Below are 15,335 nucleotides of genomic sequence, written 5' to 3' on the forward strand. Positions count from 1 at the left end.
GGCATGGGGCTTTCTGGGGCAGGAAGCAGGGGAGGAGGCTCTCAGAACAGCAGGAGATGTGAGCGCGCTGTCCCGGCACTGTTCTCTGCCTCCTTCTGCCGTCCAGGCGCCCGCTGCCGTGTTCCTTCTGCCAGGCTCCTGATGCTCCCCGGGCCGCGTAGACCAGCGGTGCCCAGGAGCTTGACCACATCAGCCTGCCGCTTTTCCTCAAAAGTCACCCTTGCCAGGGATGCCCCCGCCCCTGCTTCTCGGCTTCTTGGGACAGACATCCTTCCTTAGGTCCAGTAATTCCGGTGATTCCAATAAAAAACACCACGAATTTCTTGTCCGCCCTAAGCAGGAGCAGGAGGACTGCAGTGTGAGAGGCGTCCTCCTGCGGCCTAGGTAGGAGAATCCGTCTCCAGGAGCCTCCCTGCTGACCCCTGCGGCTGGATGAATGTGTCATTTGTTGTATGTGCCCTGACATGGAGAAGGTTGGAAAGCACTCCCCAGTACTATTCATATCAAATGACATTGTGGACTGCAAGCTCAGAAGCAGAGGCAACAAAACCGAAAATGGACAAATGGGACTTGTTCAACTAAAGAGCTTCTGTACAGCAAAAGAAATAATCAACAGAGTGAGCAGACAACCAACAGAATGGGAGATAATATTTGCAAACTATTCATCCAACAGAAAACTAATATCCAGACTTCACAAGGAGCTCAAACACCTCAACAACAACAAAGACAAAAAATCCCATTTCAAGGTACTTTTTAAAGTACGCAAAAAAAAAAAAAAAAAAAAAGGAATAAACCTTTTTCAAAAGAAGACCTACAGATGTCCTACAGGTATATGAAAAGATGCTGAGCATCACTAATCATCAGAGAAATGCAAACCCAGACCACAGTGAGATAGCATCTTACCCCGCCAGAATGGCTATTATTAAAAAGACAGAAAATCACAGATGTTGGCAAGGATGTAGAGACAAAAGAACTCATTCACTATTGATGGGAATGTAAATTAGTACAACCTCCATGGAAAACAGTATGGAGATTTTTCAGACTAAAAATCGAGCTACCATTTGATCCAGCAACTCCACTATTGGTTATCTACGCAAAAGAAAAACAATCAATTTATCAAAAAGATACCTTCACTCATATATTTATTGTAGCACTAGTGACAGTAATAAAGCTGTAGAGCGAACCTAAGTGTCCATCAATGGAAGAAGAAAATCCACTGGATAAAGAAAAAGTGTTATTTACACAATAGAATACTATTTGGCCATCAAAAAGAATGACATCATGTCTTTTGCAGCGACATGGGTGAAACTGGTGGTCATTATCTTAAGTGAAACAAGCCAGACACAGAAAGTCAAATAACTCATGTTTTCATTCATAAGTGGGTGCTACATGTATGTAGAGAGCGGAATGATAGAAAATGATAAGAAGAGTGAGGGGGCTGGAGACAGGTAGATAACAAGAAATTGCCTAATGGATGCAATGTACATTATTTGGGTGATGGGTACCCTAAAGCCCTGACTTGGCCACTAGGCAATCTATGCATGTAACAAAATGGCACTTGTACACCATACATTTATACATGTTTCTTTAAAAAGGGAAAGGAATACATCCCCCCAAAAATGAGGTTGTGTCAAGTGTTACTCTGTAGGTTAGGGCATCAGTAGAAGCAATATTAGACCTAAACCAAATAGCATTCTGATTCACATGTTAGTGACTTCATGGCAGCAGGTAGACCTCAGACCCTCCTCCAGCCCTGTCAGATAGATGCCCACACAGGTAAGAATAAGGGAAGAACCAGGGTCTGTAGAAGCTGGCGGTTGGGAAAGCCTTACAATAGTTGACTGTTCCCCAATGCTCTGCATTGCTTTTCACAGGAGGAAGATGCACGTTAGTCAAGTCACCTAAAGTTTAGTATTGGGAGAAGGAAAGGGGAATTAACATTTATGAAGAACCAAAAAATAGATGCTACAAGTGTTCTGTATGCTAGACTCTCAATTTAATCTTTCAGATACTCTGTGATGTCCCATGTTTCATCAGATCTGAGACATGTTCCCCACCAACCCACAGTCTGACATCTCTGAAACTGAGGACATGTTAAAATCAGCAGTCCCCTACAATCAATACTTGTCAAGTAACCGTCATGACACAGTTGTGACTGCCCAGAGATGCTAACATGATTGTAAAAAGATTATATAATTAAGAATCTAATTAAGTCCAAAAGAGAACTTTAACCAAGGTTAAAATAAAAATTCTAAGTAATAAGAAACCATTGTATCATAATTTAGTTGGCACTGGTACACAAGCAAGCCAAGTAGATGCAAATCTAAATTAAAAATCCAAGTAAAAGTGCCAGCAGCAAAACTTACAGTGACTAGATAGAAAGTCCTAGCAGTAATTACACAACACACTTTTAGGCCGTAGGAACCAAATGACTGTGAGGAGGAGGCCAGGGAAGTGATGAACCAGATGTGCTCAGCAACATTTCTGAAGGGAGAGACAAAAGTTGGCTGATTTTCCATCATTGTTCTGCCAGTTTAAAAGCCAGAACCATAAGTTTTGGTTTCTCAATGCATTATTTTTTAAATGCTGCATCAGCAAAGTCTTTTATAACAATTTTAGGAAAAATTAGCCAAAACTTAGAAATAAGGCAGAGGGAGGGCCGTACCTCCTCTCAATGTCAGATAGACCACTTATCCTCTAATGGAATGCACTGCTTTTGTTTAATTGTTTGTTTGTTTGTTTGTTTGTTTGTTTTGAGACGGATTCTCACTCTGTTGCCCAGACTGGAGTGCAGTGGTGCGATCTCGGCTCATTGCAACCTCTGCCTCCCAGGTTTAAGCAATTCTCCTACCTCAGCCTCCCAAGTTGCTGGGATTACAGGCACATGCCACCATGCCTGGCTAAGTTTTGTATTTTTAGTAGAGTTGGGGTTTCACCATGTTGGCCAGGCTGGTCTTGAACTCCTGACCTCAGGCGATCCACCCACCTAGGCCTACCAAAGTGCTTTGGAAGTCTTATGAGTCTTGATTCTAATGTTACATGCTTTTAGTTATTTACATGTATGATATTAAATTGAAAGCATAAGTTTTAAAATTTGAAAACAATATGTGGTCATTTCAGCAACTTAACATGCTGTTTTATTTTTATGTTTATTTTATATAATTTTTAAAAGTCATCTAAGTATTTGGGGAAGCTTCTCAGTCAGATACCCTTGAAAAAATCTGAATATAATAAATCTGTAAAGGAAATGTCAATATTTGAAGGGATCCCATAGCAAATTTAATTAGCCCCTTAAATATTGTAAGTGTACTTTTCCATTTTTTATATTCGGGTTTCTTTTTGAATATTTTCATTTCTGATCAACAGACTTTCCCAAATACTACACTTCGTGCATGTTGAGCATACACTTTCCTAATAAATAAAGTAATAAGATTTAGAAGCTGAACTTTAAAAACTTAAGAACTAGCTTCAATAAGTTGAATATTAATTTTTAAAATCAAAATAGTCCCTGAAAAATCTTTTCTACCTAAAGGGACTCCAAGAATCACAGACACCCACATTCACTTTTGGGTGGAGCAGGCAGAAGCCAGACCAGCTCATCACAGCTGACCCTTTCAGAGCCTCAGTGGGTAAAATGAGTGCGTCCTCATAATGAGAGCTGCTATATTTGGGATCTCTCTTTGTCCTCCATTCATGATCTTACTTTCCTTTCAGTCCTAAAGATTCAAACACGTGGTGTCAGTGTTGCTCTAAAGCACAGACCGATTCCCAGGGTCAAGTTCTAAATTGTTTAACTAAATCCATTGACAAATCACCCAGAAAAGCTTTTAATATGTTTGCAGGCTTAACCATAGAAGCAAAGCAAATTGTTCTTGAGATCTTCAAAGCAGGCGTGCAGGTTTCACCAGTTCTTCCGCTTGCCCTGGGCAGGTCTGCAAGTCTGCTGGAACCTGGCACGCAGTGGCCCTCCTGCCCAGCCACCCGGCACCTGAGCTTCCTCTCCATGCAAGAGTCCACTTGTAAAACAAACAACAGGCTTAGAATTGTTCGTCCCCTTCACCACCAGTAAGTATTTCACGCAGGTAGAAAAGCCGGAGGAGGAAAAGGTATTGAAACACAGTAGAAAAAAAAAAATGAACAAATGGAAATAATGAGTTGAACTCAGAGGCTCCCAGCGTCAGGAATCGTCTCTGACACTTGGCATTGGCCTCCTGCAGCAGAAACGCGCCTTCCTCCTTTCTCCCCATTCAATTCTCCCACTTCTGGATCCTCAGGAATCCTCTCTGACACTTGGCACAGGCCTCCTGCAGCAGAAACGCGCCTTCCTCCTTTCTCCCCATTCAATTCTCCCACACTCGGCACTGGCCTCCTGCAGCAGAAACGCGCCTTCCTCCTTTCTCCCCATTCAATTCTCCCACTTCTGGATCCTCAGGAATCGTCTCTGACACTTGGCATTTGGGCCTCCTGCAGCAGAAACGCGCCTTCCTCCTTTCTCCCCATTCAATTCTCCCACTTCTGGATCCTCAGGAATCGTCTCTGACACTTGGCACTGGCCTCCTGCAGCAGAAACGCACCTTCCCCCTTTCTTCCGATTCAATTCTCCCACTTCTGGATCCTCAGGAATCATCTCTGACACTTGGCACTGGCCTCCTGCAGCAGAAACGCGCCTTCCTCCTTTCTCCCCATTCAATTCTCCCACTTCTGGATCCTCAGGAATCGTCTCTGACACTTGGCACTGGCCTCCTGCAGCGGAAACGCGCCTTCCTCCTTTCTCCCCATTCAATTCTCCCACTTCTGGATCCTCAGGAATCGTCTCTGACACTTGGCACTGGCCTCCTGAAGCAGAAAGGCGCCTTCCCCCTTGAATCATCTCTGACACTCGGGATTGGCCTCCTGCAGCGGAAACGCGCCTTCCCCCTTCCTCCCCATTTAATTCTCCCACACTTGGCACTGGCCTCCTGCAGCAGAAATGCGTCTTCCTCCTTGAATCATCTCTGACACTGGGCATTGGCCTCCTGCAGCGGAAACGCGCCTTCCTCCTTTCTCCCCATTCAATTCTCCCACTTCTGGATCCTCAGGAATCGTCTCTGACACTTGGCACTGGCCTCCTGCAGCAGAAACGCGCCTTCCTCCTTTCTCCCCATTCAATACTCCCACTTCTGGATCCTCAGGAATCATCTCTGACACTTGGCACTGGCCTCCTGCAGCAGAAACGCGCCTTCCTCCTTTCTCCCCATTCAATTCTCCCACACTTGGCATTGGCCTCCTGCAGCAGAAACGCGCCTTCCTCCTTTCTCCCCATTCAATTCTCCCACTTCTGGATCCTCAAACTCATGTCTCTGACACTTGGCACTGGCGTCCTGCAGCAGAAACGCGCCTTCCTCCTTTCTCCCGATTCAATTCTCCCACTTCTGGATCCTCAGGAATCATCTCTGACACTTGGCACTGGCCTCCTGCAGCAGAAACGCACCTTCCTCCTTTCTCCCCATTCAATTCTCCCACACTTGGCATTGGCCTCCTGCAGCAGAAACGCGTCTTCCTCCTTTCTCCCCATTCAATTCTCCCACACTTGGCACTGGCCTCCTGCAGCAGAAATGCGCCTTCCTCCTTTCTCCCCATTCAATTCTCCCACTTCTGGATCCTCAAACTCATGCCGGGATTCAAAGGTGTTGGGTGGTTGGTTTTGTTGCTTATTTTAATTTTTTAAACTTTTAAAGTTATTTAAATTTTTAATTTTAATTTTTTTTAACCATAACTGCCTTGTGCTTAGAAGCCTGATGATTTTGCAGCTGTGTTTACAAATCTCGCCCTCTCCCCAGCCTCTCATCCTTCTGATCTCCTACCCTCCACCGCACGGGAGGGCACAGATTCCGTTGTGTCTCAGCCCTGCTGCAGCAGGCGGTTAGACAAAACCACATTGTCATTTATAAACGCAGAAATCAAGCTCTCTCTCTCTCTCCCCCCTTTATCCACCCACTCCCTTTTTCTGTTCTCTCTCCTGCTCTCTGTTCCTTTTCCGTAATGTCAAGTCTATTCCACTAAGGGGCTGCTCTTTGACTAATTCTGCCACTTAATTTTCTAACATTCATTCTTGACTTTCAAGGAGGAAACTTCCATTTTGAGTGATGTTTCTCGTGACTGAATGAATGTGGACCCGTTTCTCAATACGTCAAAGGAAAGGGTATTCACAACCTAACCTTGCTCTCGGGAGGTGGAGCGGGGCTTTTTACTCCGTGGAGGAATGAAGAGTTGAGCCTGGAATGCACACCACTGTCCAGCAAACCAGAAGGCCTCTGCACTCTGCAGGTTCCACTCTGTGGTCTGGAAAGATCTCCCAGCAGGTGGAGGCCATTGTCCTTTTCCTGACCCGGTCCCTGCTCAAGCAGTTAGAGGACGAGGCCCAGACCTCCTGCAGACTCCAGACAATCAGTCCCTGGGATCAGACCCTGGGCACAGCTGGGCCTACTCCGGAAGGGTGTGGAAGGAGGAGAGGTGCAGATGGGATTCGTCAAAGGCAGCAGCACCCTTAGCACTTTGCCTCCATCCTTGATCCAGCCATCCAGCCTGGCTTTCTTCTCAATTTCTTTGGCCCTCAGTTTTCTGTTGTCTCTGCACGATGGTGACTTTAGTCACCAACATTGCTGACTTCGGTATTACTGAACCTTTAGCCTTTGGGCCAGCATGCTCCGATTTTTGGAATCTGACATCTCTGCCCTGGACCCTGGAGTTGACAGGTGTTTGATGAGGTGCACTCTGTCGCTTAATCTGCTTTTTTCTCTTGATCATTATTCTGAACATTTCCTCTCGGTTGTTTACTGGACTTCTAAATATTGTTCTGATGGTTATGTTGTAATCTATCGAGATCTCCCATAATATATTTAACTAAATACCTTGTAGTTGGACAATTAAGCTATTTCCAAATTTTCACTATACCAAATAATGCCTTGGTAAGTATTAGTGTAGTGAAATCTTCACAGTTACTTTTTAAAACATTTTAAAGTTATACATACTATAAACAGACGTATGTTCTTGATAAAAACTTACTGAAAACAGGTAAGACTAAAGTCCTTGTTAACCAGGTTCAATCGAGTTGTTATAGCCATCATAGAGACACCCGCTATTATTGGTTAATGTGTACCCTTTTTTGAAATGTACGTACGTGTATTTTCAGATACCTAAGTGAGATACAGATAGATAGACACGCTGAATCATTTTCATTTGTGAGACCGAGTGGTGCACAGATGTTAACGTGCTGTACATTCACTTGGCAGTATGACTTGGAGACGTTTCCACGTCAACACACGAAGATCTGCAACTGCTGTGTGGGATTCCATAATAAGGATAAGCCGACGTTTATTGAGCTATTTTCTTATCCCTGGATATTTGGGTCGTGTTTAACTTCTGCTGAGACAGACAATGCTGCATTCAGTCTTCACCTTGTGCACATGTACAAATGTCTCTCTGGGCAGATTCAGAATGTTAGGTCGTAGAGGAGAAACATTTTGCCCACCAAAGTAGCTGCAAAATAACGCCCTCACCCAAGAGCGGCTGAGGGCACGTATGCCACCACAACCTCGCCCACACTTTATATGACCAAACTTTTGATTTTTGCCACTTTGATTAAAAATGGAACCTTGTGTTTTATTTGCATTTTTTTGATTTCTAATGAGGTTAAGCATCTTTCCAAGTATATTGGTCATACATCCTTTTTTCCTTTTTTTTTTTTTTCTGAGACAGAGTCTCGCACTGTCGCCCAGACTAGAGTGCAGTGGCGCGATCTCAGCTCACTGCAACCTCCTTCTTCCAGGTTCAAGCAATTCTTTTGCCTCAGCCTCCTGAGTAACTGGGGTTACAGGCATGTACCACCACACCCGGATAATTTTTGTATTTTTACTAGAGACAGGATTTTGCCATGTTAGCTAGACTGATCTCGAACTCCTGACCTCAGGTGATCTGCAAGCCTCCCAAAGTGCTGGGATTACAGGCGTGAGCCACTTGCACCCAGCCTGGTCATATATTCTTAATCACCTCAGATTACATGCCTGAAAGTTGGGTTGCTGGGTCAAAGGACATGCAGTATATACACAGTAGTCTCCCCTCACCTGCCGTAGGTACATTCCAAGCTCCCCAGTGGATGCTGAAACCACGTAGTTCAGAACCTTCTAGATACTGTCTTTTCCTATACATACATACTTATGATCAAGTTTAAGGTATAAATTAGGCGCAGTAGGAGATTACCAACAATAACTAATAATAAAACAGAACAATTATAGCAATATGCTCTAATAAATGTTATGTGAATATGGGCGCTCTCTCTCTCTCTGTCAAAATACCTTATTGTGTGTAATAGTTTTGGACCATAGTTGAACACAGTTATAATATTTTGGACAACACGGTTTCAGGTAACGGAAAAGCAAAACCGCGAAGAAGGGAGAACTACTGTATGTTTTTTACTCCGCGTGTGTGTGTGTGTGTGTGGTGTGTGTGTGTGTGTGTGCCTACCTAGCTCTACCTATCTTATCTAACTATGTAATCTATTGCTTTTAAGGTGGTATTTTTTCCAAGATGTCTTTCTATAATAATTAAACCAATTTATACTCTCACTACAGCATATATAAATGTTTTCTTATACTGTCTACAGAAGAGTTTTACTTTTGTTTTTTCTAGGGCAGATAAATAAAGATAGCATCTTATTGATTTTACATTTCTTTCATTAAGAATAAGACTGGCTACTTTCATATCCTTTTTGGCAGTTCATTTTTTTTCTTTTGATTAACAGCTTATTTTTTATTTCTCCTAATTCTATGTGTGGTTGTTCACGTTTATTTTTGTTCTTACCAATCTAAAAACTCTCACACGGATTAAGAATGTCAGCCTACATCTGAGTGTCAATAAGGTGCAGATAGTTCAAGGAATAATGCCTCACAGTGTCGTGACGTGCCGCCACACCGTCGTGACGTGCCGCCACAGCGTCGTGACGTGCCGCCACAGCGTCCTGACGTGCCGCCACAGCGTCCTGACGTGCCGCCACAGCGTCGTGACGTGCCGCCACAGCGTCCTGACGTGCCGCCACAGAAGAGGCCCCCAGGAAAATCCACTTTGGGAACCCCTTAAGCAAATATTACTTTATAGGAAGATTGTCCTTCTTTGGTCTCTGATATGGTTTGGATCTGTGTCTCCACCCAGATTCATTTGAATTGCAATTCCCAGTGTAGCAGATGGGGCCTGGTGGGAGATGATTGGATCATGGGGACAGTTTCTCATGCTTTACCACCAACCCCCTTGGAGCTATCATCCTGATAGTGAGTTCTCACATGATCTGGTTATTTAAAAGTCTGTGGCACCTCTCTGCTCCCTTGGTCCTGCTCCTGCCATGGAAGACACCTGCTCCCGCTTTGCCTTCCACCATGATCATGAGTTTCCTAAGGCCTCCCCCAGAAGCAGAAGCTGCTATGCTTCCTGTACAGCCTGCAGAACCATGAGCCAATCAAACCTGTTTTAAAATAAATTCCTCAGTCTCGGGCATTTCTTTCTTTATAGCCATGCAAGAATGGACTAACACAGTCTCCATGTTGACACCTTGCTTGTAAAGCTGGCTGATGCGGCATTGCAATGAAGTGGTAGATTTTGAATGTCTGAGTGTGATTAGACTCTAGCTGTTTGTTGTTAAATCATTGGTAGGTGAATTATGCCATCACAGGCCAGAATGTCCGGCCAGCCTCCATAGCAGGACCATCCCAGCTTATAGGAAATGGAAAGGCTCAGAGACTCCAGAGAGGCCCAGCACTGCCCCTGCCATCCACCAGGTGGAATCAGGGCAGTGCACCTCCCACAGTGTGTGTGTGTGTGTGTGTGTGTGTGTGTGTGTGTGGAGGGGAGGGGTGTTGCAGTTGGTCACAGCTGCCCTTTACTATCTCTTTTGGTCAAGAGTTCTCCCTTTCTCCTTGTTAGAGAAAGTTTGCCTTGGTTTTGCCAGTTTCCTGAAAGTCTGCATTTTCGGGGTATAAGCTCACTCATTGAGAAGAGAGCCTATCCTTTCACCTCTAGAACAAGAAAACTGGTGGGTAATAAAATACACATAATGAAAATGGTATGTGCCCTAAACTTCAGGTGAACCAGCAAGAGCGTTTTACAGCACACACTCTAACCTGGAATCATTCACACGGGTCCAAATCCCAGCTTCACTCTCATTGCTGGACATCAGGCTCGATGTTCCAAATTTTAGCTCTTCTCATCTGTAAAATGGCAATTTTATTAATACCTGTGTTTAAGGCAATTGTGAGCATTAACTGAATTTTGGTCCACCTATGGATGCCGGCACAGCAGGCATTTTATGCATAATGTCTCTAATCATTATTTCTCCATCTCAGAATAGAGACAGATCTCTGCGGGTGGAGGACCCTTACCAAAGTAGTTGGAGGGGACACCTTAGGTCACACGACTTAAAAGACTCTTGTTATATAGGAGTCCTATATGGCTAAAAGGACTTCTCTTGTTTGTCCTGGATGTGACATCAGGTTTAAAAAAAATCTCACTCCCGTTCAGGAGCCTGGCAACCATGCATTACCCAACAACGGTTACCATGACTGCAAGGAGGAAGCAGACAGCAAGCCCACAGAAGTGTGTATTGAAGAAAGGGAATTCAGTAGCTCCTGGAGTTAACAAGTGACTGTTATTTACGGAAGGAATGGTGTTTGCAGATGGGAATGACTGCAAAATGCATAGAAGGACACAGCCATGCCCTTTCCACAGAAGTCACAGAACGCACCTCAACACACTAAGGCGTCCACGACGGGAAAAGATGACCAAGGTCTCCTTTCTTCCACATCGTAGGAGGTTTTCTGCCATAAAGTCATGATATTCTATAGTTGTTTACATCCTCGGCATTTTGGAGATAGCTTTTCTCATGAAGTGAAGACTGGCTCAGATTGTTTGATTAACTGCAAGAATTGTGGAAATGGGAGGAAGAATTCATGAAGGATGCCTCTCTTACCTGTATAGAGTTGTTTTCATTGATAAATGGTTGTGATCTGTAAAACTGCGGATATCGACATTTATTTAAGGAGAATGAGCTGTATTTGGGCAGATTTGGCTTTGAATTCTGTCTCTACCTCTTAGAGACTGTGCAACAATTGTTATTTAATGTCTGAGTCTCAAATTTCTCGTCTGTAAACTGAATCTAACACTTACACTGAATGTCATACTTACATTACAGGATGTCCATGTTCTTCTAATCGTGCCTTTCTAGTTTCTGTATTCTCTGATGTTTTGACTTCTGATCCTGGAGAGACTCCCCCTCCCAGGGTTGGTCAGTTCCTAGTAGTGGTAAAGGACTCACCTGCAAGTATGCCTTTTGTATGCAAGCCACCAATCCAAAGCCCATTCCCCCAGTGACCCCCTTTATCTAGCTCTCACTTGCGGAGCCACTATCCCCTGCCCTAACCACCCCAGGGACAGATATTAAACAACTAGAAATAGCCACGATGCCCTAGAGCCCGGTGAAATTATTTAAAATGGGTAATACTACACCTGCTTGCCTGCCCGACATTTCCCCCTCACAACCCATAATAAAGTCTCTTGCCCACATTTTCTTCTCATTCCCTCTGCCTCCTGACTCATCCTGGTGCTTCCCCACGTGGCCCTGCTTGGCATGGTGTGACTGCTGCTCTTCAACTGTGAATAACACACTCTCTACGGAATGGCAGTCATCTCCTGACCCATTTCCCGCACCATGCCCGAATAATTATAAAACCTACTGTCTCAGCCTATTTGGGCTGCTGTAACAAAATACTATGGACTGAGTGGCTTAAACAGTAAATATTTATTTCTCACACTTCTGGAGGCAGGGGAGTTCACAGTCAAGGCACTGAAAGACTCAGTGTCTGCTGAGAACCTGCTTCCTGGCTCATGGGCAGCCAGCTTTTTCTCTGTGGCTGGAAGAAGCCAAAGCACTCTCTAAGGTCTCTTTTATAATAGCACTAATCCGTTCATGGGGCCTCCACCCTCATGATATAGGTGGAGCCCCAGTGAATAACCTCACCTCTGAATGCCATCACATTGGGGGTTAGGACTGTGATACATGCACTTGGAGGAGACACACACATTCAATCCACAACACTCATGATGTAAAAACACATGCCCCAATCTCTGGAACCTGTGAATATTACCTAGTGTGGCAAAAGGGACTTCACAGGTGTGAAGAAAACATGAATCTCGAGATGGGAGATTATCTTGGGTTAGCCAGGTGGGCCTGGTGTGATCACGAGGATCCTTAGAAGGGGGAGGCAGGAGATCAGCATGAGTAGCAGAGGAGGGTGAGGCCATGAGCCAAGGAATACTGACGGCTTCTAGAAGCTGGAAGAGGTGGGGAATGAATTCTCCCCTGGAACCTTCGGAAGGAATCAACACTGCCAACACCTTAATGGTAGCCCTGTAAGGCCTATTTCTGACACTCTGACCTCCAGAACTGTGATAATAAATGTGTGTTGTCTTGAGCCACTAAATGTGTGATCATCTGTTACAGTAACAATAGGGAACTAATATAAGTTTCAACAAATTATGATTATTTTCACTATCAAGTACAATCATATTCAGAATGTGGAAACACTTTTGAAAAGTTAGTGTCATGTGAAGATTATCATCAAAGTTGTTATTTGTTCTGCTTGCATTTAATTCAAGTCCACTGCTTCCAAACTTTGTATTTCAATATTTTATTATTATGTCCATGAATACCAAAGCTACAATTGCATTCTTTTTTTACCATTTCCAAGAAGATGTATGTTTTAAGGGACAGTTGACTAGAGTCCTTGCCCCATAGGGATGTAGACCATTGGCCTCCTACCACTCATGGGTCTGTGTCACATAAGAGACCCAACTACTTGATCTTGACTCTTGATTGAAGATTGAATAAAGTAATAAGAAGAGAGAGGAAAATGAGGTACCCAACAGCCAGTGGCAGAGACTGCAAGGAGTCTCCCAGTATCTATTTTTCCCATAGTCTATGAAGATGTTTTTACCTGGGCACATGGCCATTCAAATATGGACTACATTACTCAGACTGCCTTCCATGTCAGTGTGGTCACTTGACTAAGTTCTGGTCAATGAAATGGAAAGAGAATTGACAAATGCAACTTCAAGAAAATGTCCTTAAAGGGAAATGCTATGTCCTGCTCCAGTTCTTACCTCATTCCTGCTGGCCTGATTACTGATGTGACAGTTGACTCCACCCACAACATGGAATTCAAAAGTCAAAGATGGCAAAGCAATAGAAGAATTTGGTTCCTGAAAACTGTGGAGTCCACATACCAGTAGTTCTGAATTGTCCATGGTTATGTGAAATACATATTGGTTATGTAAAAATACATATTGGATAGGATTAATCACAGTTTAGATGTCAAAGAAGAAAAGATTAGTAAACTTAAAGAAAACCAGTAAAAACTGCAAATAAACACAGAGATAACGGCTGACAATAAAAATAAACAGCATCAGTGAGTTGTGGGACATCTTTAAGTATTTTCATACATGTGTAATTAGAGTCTATAAAGGATCAGAAAGGACAGAAAATATATTTGAAAAATTAATGGCCAAAAACTTTAAAACTTGATGAAAACTGTGAAACTACAGAACCAAGAAGCTCAGTAAACTCCAAGCACAAGAAATGTGAAGAAAACTACAAGTCATATCATATTCAAAATTATTAAAAGCAATGATAAACAGGAAACCTTAAATGCATCCTGGGAAATAAAACACACCTTACATACAGAGGAATAAATATAAGAATAAATCAGACACCTTGTCAGAAAAAGTGCAAGCAGAAGATAGTGGGGCAACATCTTAAAAGCACTAAAAACAGAAATCTGTCAACCTAAAATTTTATACTCAGCTAAAATATACGACAAAAAACAAATGTGAAGTAAAAATATTTTCAGATATACAAAAGCTAAAAGTATCATCACCAGCAGAGCTGTACTATAAGAAAAGTTACAGTATGTTTTTTAGGAAGAAACAAAAAGAGAAGAAAATCTGGATCTGTTCAAAAAAATAAAATAAACCAGAAAAGTAAATGTGTGATTAAATATAATATTGGTTCCTATTTTTAAAGACTCTTTAAGAGATAATTGATTGTTTATTATTATAACTAGTAGCAATGTATTGTGGGGTCTAAGCCATATATATAAGTAAAATGTAAGTCAACATTAGTACAAAATCAGGGAAGGGGGAAATGGAAGTGTACTGATGTAAGATTCTTATATTATCTATGAAGCAGTATAACATTATTTTAAGTTAGACTGTGATTGGTTAAAGATGTAAATTATAAACCTTAGAGAAACACTAAAAGGACAAAAAAGAAAAAAGTAACAAAGAACAGATGAAATATATAGAAAACAATTGAATATGTGGTAATTTAAAACCAATAATACAAATAATAAAATTAAATTTCAAGACCTAAATACCACAATTAAAGGTCAGAGATTGTCAGATTGAATAAAAAAACAAGACCCAACTATGCTGCCTATAAGAAGCATGCTTTAAATACAAGGAAACAAGTGTGAAAAGAAAATACATGGGAAATTATATAACCTGATAATACTAATCAAAAGAAAACTGGAATGACTATTACTACATAAGGCAAATTTCAGAACAAAGATTATTACTAGACATAAAGAAGATCATTTTATAAAGATTAAGAGGTCAACTAATCAAGAGGTAATAACAATCATAGATATTTATGCATCTAACAACAGAACTTCAAAATACATGAAACAAAATGAAGAAGACAGCAAAGAGAAATCCACAACTATTGTCAGAGATGTCTACAACTCTCTATCAACAGTTGATAGAAGAACTGGAAAGAAAATCAGTAAAGATATAGAATATTTAAATGATAACATCAACCAATTGAACCTAATTGACATTTTTTGAACACTTCACTCAGCAACAACAGAATACATATCCTTTCCAAGTAAACACTGAACTTGTACTAAGATAGATCATATTCTGGAACATAAAATAAATCTCAATAAATTTAAAAGTATTAATGTCATACAAGGTATGTTCATTGAACTGAATGGAATATAACTGAATTAGAGGTCAGTATTGGAAATATGTCTAGAAAATCTTCAAATTAATAGAAACTAAATAATATACTTCCGAATAACCTAGGTTCAAGGAAGAAATCAGAAGGAAAATTAGGAGTATTTTAAACAGTATTTAAAACTGAATGAAAATGAAAAGATAACATATTAAAATGTGCTGGATGCTGCAAAAGCAGTGCTTAAAGGGAAATGTATAGCACTTCATGCCTATTATAGAATAGAAGAAGGATCTCAAATCAA

At 42.0% G+C, this 15,335-nt stretch overlaps 1 long non-coding RNA gene across 3 annotated transcripts in view; it reads left to right on the top strand.

Moving 5' to 3' along the window:
- The window catches only part of LOC117086189, a 30,931-nt gene extending 18,412 nt beyond the window's left edge, over positions 1 to 12,519 (top strand). For all 3 annotated transcript variants that reach the window (XR_004438231.1, XR_004438230.1, XR_004438232.1), the window contains exons 3-4: positions 3,931 to 4,065; positions 10,546 to 12,519. This is a non-coding gene — a long non-coding RNA (uncharacterized LOC117086189). The remainder of the gene's footprint in view (positions 1 to 3,930; positions 4,066 to 10,545) is intronic.
- The last annotated feature ends 2,816 nt before the right edge of the window (positions 12,520 to 15,335 follow it).

Source organism: Trachypithecus francoisi, unplaced genomic scaffold (assembly GCF_009764315.1).
Source record: "Trachypithecus francoisi isolate TF-2019V2 unplaced genomic scaffold, Tfra_2.0 Lachesis_group1, whole genome shotgun sequence".
Classification (NCBI taxonomy): domain Eukaryota; kingdom Metazoa; phylum Chordata; class Mammalia; order Primates; family Cercopithecidae; genus Trachypithecus; species Trachypithecus francoisi.